This window comes from Elaeis guineensis, chromosome 1 (genome assembly GCF_000442705.2).
Source record: "Elaeis guineensis isolate ETL-2024a chromosome 1, EG11, whole genome shotgun sequence".
NCBI lineage: Eukaryota > Viridiplantae > Streptophyta > Magnoliopsida > Arecales > Arecaceae > Elaeis > Elaeis guineensis.
The window spans coordinates 36,661,770-36,670,610 of NC_025993.2; the positions used below are offsets into that span (position 1 = coordinate 36,661,770).

The following is an 8,841-nucleotide window of genomic DNA, read 5'->3' on the forward strand; positions in this document are numbered from 1 at the left end:
ACTATCAAATTAGGGTTTTGATAAAATTATAATTTTACCCCTGAAGAGCAATAAGTCTTTTTCAAGTGAAAATCATTGGTACCCCTTCAACTGCTTTGTAATCATCAAAATCAATCTAAGGAGCAACAAGGATAATGCTAAGAAGTGGCTTTATAGTCTGCCAAACCATTCTGTCACTATCTGGGAGAGCTTTGTGAGAATATTTTTGAAAAAGTATTTCCCCCATCATAAAACAGCTAGGATTAGGAATGAAATAAATCAATTTTATCAACTAGCTGGTGAATCATTTTGGAAGTACTTTGATCGTTTCAAGAATCTTTTGACCCAATGCCCACACCATGGAATAGAAACTTGGAGACTATGCCAGATCATCTATGAGGGGTTAGATTCAAACTCAAGAACCATGCTAGAGTCCATGTGCCAAGGCCAATTTATGGACAAAGAAACTACTGAAGCTTGACAATTCTTAGAAGATCTAGCCGAGAAAAATTTACAGTGGAAAACAACTAGGGAACCTGATAAAGCTACACCTTCAAGAGGAGGAATACATCGAATTCAACCAACCCTAGCATCAGAGGCCAAGATTGCAACCTTAACACGACCAGCCAATGTAAATCAAATATCTGCACCCATGTGTAAAGGGTGCAATGCACCAGACCATGTCTTAGAAGAATGTTCCTACTCGAATGAGTGTGCACAGGTGAATGCCACCTATCAAGGACCATTGAACAATCCTTATGCACCCACATATAACCCAGGTTGGAGGAATCACCCGAATTTCTCATGGTCCCAGAATCCTAATGTAGGCAATCCAAATTTCAATCAGCAAAATCTAAGGTCCAACCCAGTGATGAACAACCCGCCAGGCTTCCATGATAATGACAAGAAAATTACCTCTTTAGAGAAAAGCCTAGAAGCCATGATGAAGACACATACCAGCTTTATGCAAACCACGGGTCAACTCATAAATAACACCCAAGCTATAGCCCGTCTGGAAATGCAAGTAAGTCAGCTGGCTTCGATCATTAGTGAACGAGAACATGGTAGGTTACCTAGCCAACCTGAGCCAAATCCTAGGAACCAAAATGGTCCACGACCCCAACAAGGAAACCAAGTTAATGGTGTAAATGCCATTCATACCTTAAGATTGGGAAAACAAATAGACAATAAGGTAGTTGCACTTGATGATATAGAGGACTCATCTACCGAGTCACCTTCTAAAACTACTACCTTTCAACCTCAAGCACCAAAAACTGAAAATTCACCTAGTCCAGTACTTAAAAGTCCTAGAGCTCCTTTTCCAAACAGACTGAAATCCAATAAATCTGAACATTTAGACAAAATTTTAGAGGTATTTAAACAAGTCCAAGTTAATATTCTTCTTTTAGATATAATCCATCAGGTTCCAACTTATGCCAAATTTTTAAAAGATCTTTGCACTAGGAAAAGGATCACTAATGTACCAAAAAAAGCATTTTTGGCTGCAAGTGTCAGTTCATACCTATCTAGCCATGTGCCAATTAAATATAAGGACCCTGGAGCTCCAACAATTTCTTATGTTATTGGAGAAACCAATATAAAAAAGGTCTTGCTAGATCTAGGAGCTACTGTGAATATTTTTCCATATTCGGTGTATGAGCAACTAGGATTAGAAAAACTTCAACCTACTGGGATCACATTACAGTTAGCCAATAGATCTCTCAGGATCCCTAAGGGAATGGTCGAGGATATTCTGATAAAGGTTGAAAATTTCATTTTTCCTGTAGATTTTATTGTTTTAGAGACTGAGCCAGTTGCGAATCCTAAAGGACATATACCTGTCATTTTAGGAAGACCATTCTTAGCTACGGCCAATGCTGAAATCAATTGTCGAAATGGTCTAATGAAGTTATCCTTTGGGAATATGACCATTGAGCTTAATGTTTTTAACTTAGAACAGGAATCCTCTTCTCATGCTAATGTCAATATAGTCCAAGATGGTATTTATGAATCCATTGACATTAGTGATGATGAAGTCGACCTAGAGTCTAACCCCTGGTTACTCCATGAGTCTGAGGATGTCAATGAAATACTTAAAGAAAATCAGATTAATCAGGAATCGACACTTCCTACTGAACCAATCATTGAGATGGTGAAATCATCACCTAAACCATCGATAGAGGAAGCACCCATTTTAGAACTGAAACCCCTCCCAGAACATCTCAAGTATGCATATCTAGGACCCAAAGAAACTTTGCCTGTAATTATTGCATCAGACCTAGATCCCAAGCAAGAGGAGGAGTTAGTGTCAGTTCTAAAAGCAAATCAAGAAGCAATAGGTTGGACCATAGCAGATATCAAAGGAATAAGCCCTTCTATAGTTCAACATAGAATATACTTAGAGGAAGAGGCTAAACCAACAAGAGAAGCCCAAAGAAGGCTTAATCCAGCTATGAAGGATGTAGTTAAAAAAGAGATTCTGAAACTCCTAGATAGTGGAATAATTTATCCTATTTTTGATAGCTCTTGGGTAAGCCCAATTCAAGTAGTACCCAAGAAATCTGGAGTAACAGTGGTCCAAAATGATGCAAACGAACTTATCCCAACTAAGACCCAAATGGGATGGAGGGTCTGTATAGACTATAGAAAGTTGAATGCTGCGACAAGGAAAGATCACTTTCCTTTATCATTTATTGATCAAATATTGGAAAGACTAGCCGGACAAGAGTTTTACTATTTTCTTGATGGATACTCCGGTTACAACTAGATCCCCATAGCCGCTGAAGATCAAGAAAAGACTACATTCACCTGTCCATTTGGTACTTTTGCCTATAGACGAATGCCCTTTAGACTATGTAATGCACCGGCAACCTTCCAGAGATGCATGATCAGTATGTTTTCAGATATGATAGAATGATTTCTAGAAATTTTTATGGATGACTTTTCTATTTTTGTCCTAACCTTCTCCGAGTGTCTGAATCACCTACAATTAGTTCTAGAATGATGTAAGGAGAAGCACTTAGTTCTCAACTGGGAAAAATGTCAGTTTATGGTCAAACAGGGAATAGTTCTTGGCCATGTCATTTCTAAAAAGGGGATTGAAGTAGACAAGGCCAAAATAGATCTAATTGCAAATCTTCCACCACCTAAATCTGTGAAAGAAATACGTTCATTTTTAGGTCATGCTGGATTCTATAGAAGGTTTATTGCCAACTTTAGCAAAGTAGCACGTCCACTGACTAATCTTTTGGCAAAGGATATCAAATTTGAATTTACTCATGAGTGCTTGGAATCTTTTGAATTTCTAAAAAAAGCACTTGTATCAGCTCCAATCATTCATCCTCCTGTCTGGTCTGAACCATTTGAATTAATATGTGATGCGTCCGATCATGTTGTGGGCGCAATCTTAGGTCAACGGATAAATAAGCTGCCTAGAGTGATATATTATGCAAGTAAAATCTTAAATGATGCACAGCTTAACTACACCACAACTGAGGAGTTCCTTGCCGTTGTCTTTGCTTTAGAAAAATTTAGATCTTATTTGGTTGGGTCCCACACTATTGTTTACATCGATCACTCAGCCATTAGACATCTCCTAGCAAAGAAGGATACCAAGGCACGCTTAATCAGATGGATTTTGCTCCTTCAAGAATTTGACCTAGAAATTAGGGACAAGAAAGGCACTGAGAACGTTGTAGCAGATCATTTGTCCCAAATTCCAGTCGCACCATCTAGTGAACCACCCATCAATGAATCTTTCCCAGATGAGCAACTCATGTCTGTGTCTACTGAACCTTGGTTTGCTGATATTGTAAATTATTTAGCCATAGGTAAGATACCTTCTCATTGGACTAAGCAGGATAAATATTAATTCTTTGCCCAAGTAAAGTATTTCATTTGGGATGATCCTTATCTTTTTAAACAATGTCCTGATCAAATTATTAGAAGGTGTATCCCAGATAACGAAGTCATGAATATTTTATCTTTTTGTCATGATCAAGCATGTGGGGGTCACTTCACGTCTAAGAAAACTGCTGCTAAGGTTCTCCAATGTGATTTTTATTGGCCCAATTTATTTAAGGATGCTCATGAATATTGTAAAAGTTATGCTCAATGTCAGAAAATGGGTCGAATCACCAAGCGACACATGATGCCACTCAACCCAATCTTAGTAGTTGAAGTTTTTGATGTTTGGGGGATCGATTTCATTGGACCATTTCCAAATTTCTTTGGAAATGAATATATTCTAGTAGCAGTTGATTATGTTTCAAAATGGGTAGAAGCAATTGCATGTAGAACACTCGATAGCAAAATGGTCATTAAGTTTCTTAAAGAAAATATTCTCTCCCGTTTCGGTATTCTTAGGGCAATCATTAGTGATCGGGGAACCCATTTTTGTAACCGACCTTTTGCAACATTGATGAAAAAGTATAATGTCACCTACAAATTGGCCACACCATATCATCCTCAAACTAGTGGGCAAGTTGAAGTGTCAAACCGACAAATCAAACAGATCCTGAAAAAAATTGTTAGTGCTAATAGAAAGGATTGGTCTTTGAAATTAATTGATGCACTTTGGGCATACCGAACCGCTTTCAAAATCAATCTAGGAATGTCTCCTTATAAGATTGTGTTTGGTAAACCATGTCACTTGCCTATTGAGATAGAACACAAAGCCATGTGGGCCATCAAACAACTAAATACAAATTTGAACAACGCTGGAAACCATAGGAAGCTTCAGTTGAATGAATTAGAAGAACTTAGAAATGAAGCCTATGAAAATATAAGGATATACAAGGAACGAACCAAAGCATTTCATGATCAATCAATTATGAGGAAAACTTTCAATATCGGACAAAAGGTGCTCTTATATAACTCTAGATTACATCTGTTTCCAGGAAAGCTTAGGTCTAGATGGACAGGACCATTTTTAGTAAAGGAAGTCTTTTCACACGGAGCCGTTGAGATAGAAAATCCAAGTAATGGTGTTATCTTTAAAGTTAATGGTCAACGATTAAAACCATTCTTAAAATTACCTGTCGAGACTGTTGAAGATGCCATGGTTCTTTATGAACCAACTTATTCTGATTAAATTGCTTCGAGGTTTGGTCTGGCTGAAGACATAAAACTTAGCGCTTCTGGGAGGCAACCCAGCTTATTTAATTTCTAATGCTTTCTTTGTTTTCAGTTTGCTTAGGACAAATAAATTAGATAAACTCCATTGGAGACAATGTCGGTCAAGTTGGGAGGAGAGCTTGAACAAAATCAGGTGTTATCATTTTCTTTTCCTTCCACTATGAGTTATTTCTTGCATTTAATATATTAAAAAAAAATTTGAAATAAATTAATCTAGAAAAGAAATAAGAGTAAGTTAGAAAGTATTTGCTAATAAATGTAGTGAGTCACGGAGAAGATTAGCTGGTTAGACTCTTGGTGGCCTAGGTCATTTAAAGACTATTAGCACTTCCAATTGTACATGCACACTAACAAGGTAAAGTAGGTGTTAATTGTAAGGCCAATTAAGGATTTGAGTATTATTTAAATTAGATAATTTTCTCTACACCCCAATTGAAGAAATTTGAATTTAAGGAAAGAGCTACCTGCCTGAAATAAAATGCAAAATACAGAGTAAATATGGATTTCCCTAAGCCTAGTAACCAGGTCTCTTCACCTAAGTCAAGTGTTAAGATTCATGTCAAATGGTGGTGGGAAGGCTAGGATGCTCAGCAAAAAAAAAAAAAAAAAATAGTGTGAAAGCTACCTTAGTTCTTTGTTTAATCTGGGGTGTATAGAAAATTAATCGAACTAAGTTATGAAAAATGATACAATTAGTCTGTACAAGTTAATACTGAAATACTAAGTTAGTTATCACTCACACAAGTGCTATAAAACTTAAGTGTACTCTAAGAAAGCTCCTAAGTAGACTGACTACCGATTCTAATTCGAAGCTCATTACTTAGTAATACTAAAAAACTTCTTGAATTTTGATCTTAAATTAATTTGCAAAAGAAGGATCTTTTTGGAATATGATCTTATTTTGGTACATTGCTAAGGGACTAGCAATGATTAAGTCGGGGGGTGTGATTTATGTCACCAATTGACATAAAAAGTATCAATTAATATCTAAATTATCTAACTTTATTAGAAAATTGATACTTGTTATTATATTTTGCAAAAGAAGAGGTCATCAATAGAAAGAACAAGAAAAGAGGATTCCAATGATGCAAATTTTACGTAAAACGGAGTTAAATTGACCCAGGAATTGAAGAATGAAGAAAGAAGACTCAATTGGGTCAAATCCGAGTCAAATCAGGTCAAAATTGATCAAAAATCAACTGATTTGGTGATGTGGTTAGCCGCCTGGTCCACAGCAATAGGTGCCTGGACCATGGACCCATCGGCGCACCATAAACCAGCCAATCAGCGAGTCTCGGCTCACCGCAATGCATCGCGAGCCCGATCCACGCGCGCGGTCCAGGGCTCATGAGGAGAGTGCTTTTTGAGCGAGATTTGAGCCCCTAAACCCCCCTAACAGCCCTCTAAAATCTCTTAGTCCCACATCTAAAGTTTTGAAAACCTTATAACCCCCAAATGCCTATAAAAAACCCCCAAAGGTCCTTGTTTTAATGATTCTTTCCTTCCGATCAAGCTTGTAACCCTAGATAGTGGGGTTTTTAGCTTTCTTCTCAAGCCTCGAGCTTTGAGATTTTTGTAATAAATTTTTTTTTATATAAAATCTTATTTTTATGCAATTTTATCTCTTTACATTATGCAATTTATTTTTTTTGCAATTAGGATAGTTTAATTTATGCAATTTAATTTTATGCAATTAGGTTAGTTTAAATTATGCAGTTTAAATTTATACAATTAGGATAGTTTAATTTATGAAATTAGAATAGTTTATTTTTTTGCATTTAAATTTTGCAAGTAGATTTAGATCATGTCTAGCTAAGCATCCCTTCTAGGGTTTGCGATGAAGCTAGATCATGAGTAGGGGTTTTACATAGGGTTCTTTCTTTTTCTTAGGGTTTCTTTTTCTTCCTCTTTTGCCAAGAATTTTTGATGAACTACAGTTGGGTCAGAGTCCCTTCATAGTTCATGCTTGATTCAGTGCATAGGAGGAGAAAACCCTAAGGGATCCTAGTTACTACTCCCCTGTAAAGAATCTTGATGGGTTATCGTTGGGCCTTAGTCCGTTCATAATCTATGCTTGGGAAAGACAAGAGGAGTAGTCATTAGGATCAATAAGAAAAATTCTAGGTAGAATTCTCTAATCTAGATCTAGTGGATTCAAAAACCCTAGATCCTTAGTCTTATTGTCTTTAGCAAACAACTTTCGATTTTCGATTTTCGTTAAAGCTCGCTTGAGCATACATTTGAAAATCATTTTTAAACCAAGTCTCTGTGGGATCGACCCATACTCGCTGGTCGTGCTACTCTGCACACTGTGCGCTTGCAATTTTATTTACAAATTTTAAGATTTGCACATCATCAACATATTGATCACCACGGAGGATACCTTGAAGAGTTCAAAGGGCACTGTTCTCGCTGTGGAGCGGACTTCTTTTTTCAAGAGAAAGTCTATTGAAAAGAAAAAGGTTAAATCCATGAAGAAGCAGAAGAAAGAGAGCAAGCCGAAGAAGGATGATCCAAAGGCAGCTGAGGCAAAAAAAAAGTATTTTCACTATCATGCTGAAGGCCACTGGAAGGGGAACTATCCAAAATACCTAAAGAGCCTAAAGACCAAAAAAGATAATAAGCCTTCTGAAGGTATGCTCGTAATTGAATCTAACCTTACAGTTTTTTCTACCTTTAGTTAGATATTAGACTCTAGCTCGAGTGCTCATATATGTACCTCAATGCAGGGTCCGATAGAAAGTAGAAGGTTGAGAAAAAGTGATATAATCCTTCAGATCGGCAATAGAGTAAAGGTTGCTGCAAAGATCGTTAGCACTTACCCTCTTCGATTACCTTCTGGTGTTGATTAGATTTGAAAGACTGTTATTATGTTCCTGTAGCAAGTCAGAATTTAATTTTCATGTCTGTGTTAGCACAGGAAGGTTTTGAAATTAGTTTCAATAAAGACTTTTATTCCATTTATTTACAAAATAAATTAGTTGCATAAGGTCTTTTAATTGACAGTCTTTATCACTTGTATGTTGATGCGAATGTGAACTTAAACGAGCAAATAGTGAGTGTCATAGGCCGAAAGAGATCCAGAGATGAAATTAATCAGAAGTACTTATGGCACCATAGCTAGGCCATATTGGAGAAGACAAGATAAATAGACTAGAAAAGGATGGGATCCTTGGCTCTTTTAATCCAAAGTCATATCTAACTTGCAAATCCTACCTTCGAGAAAAAATGACTAAGTCACCCTTTGTAAGACATGGGGAGAGGGCCACTCAGTTACTGTTGGAATTTAGGGTATGAAGCATGCATATGTGTTTCAAAAACTTAATTTTCTAAATACCACTATGAAGAATAAGATTCAAACAATTTTAATCTAAATTTTGGATGCATAAAAATATAAAACCACATGAATCTATTTCATATGTTGAAATTAATATATGCTGAAATTTAGATTTTGATCAAATTACATACTTATTTCGCAATCTCTTTCTTTAAATCTGGATCTGAAAGAGACGAGGCTCTCTGTTAGCCGCACAAGTATCCAACCTCTACGAGTATCCACTCGAGATCAACCTGGAACAGCCCTCTAAGATCTGAATTTTGATTCTCCAAAATTCAGCCTGCTGAATCTGAATGAAGCCTGGATTATGATTAACGTTTGATCTTTCTCTTTGATCCTTATCTTCTCTTCCTCTCTAGCTTTTTTTCTTGCCTTATAGTGCTATAAGA

General features: G+C 36.6%; 1 non-coding gene across 1 annotated transcript; it reads right to left on the minus strand.

The window, feature by feature from the left end:
- Positions 1–238: 238 nt before the first annotated feature.
- Positions 239–345, minus strand: LOC140854890 (small nucleolar RNA R71). The gene has a single exon (XR_012137984.1). It is a non-coding gene; the product is annotated as a small nucleolar RNA R71 (small nucleolar RNA).
- Positions 346–8,841: the final 8,496 nt, after the last annotated feature.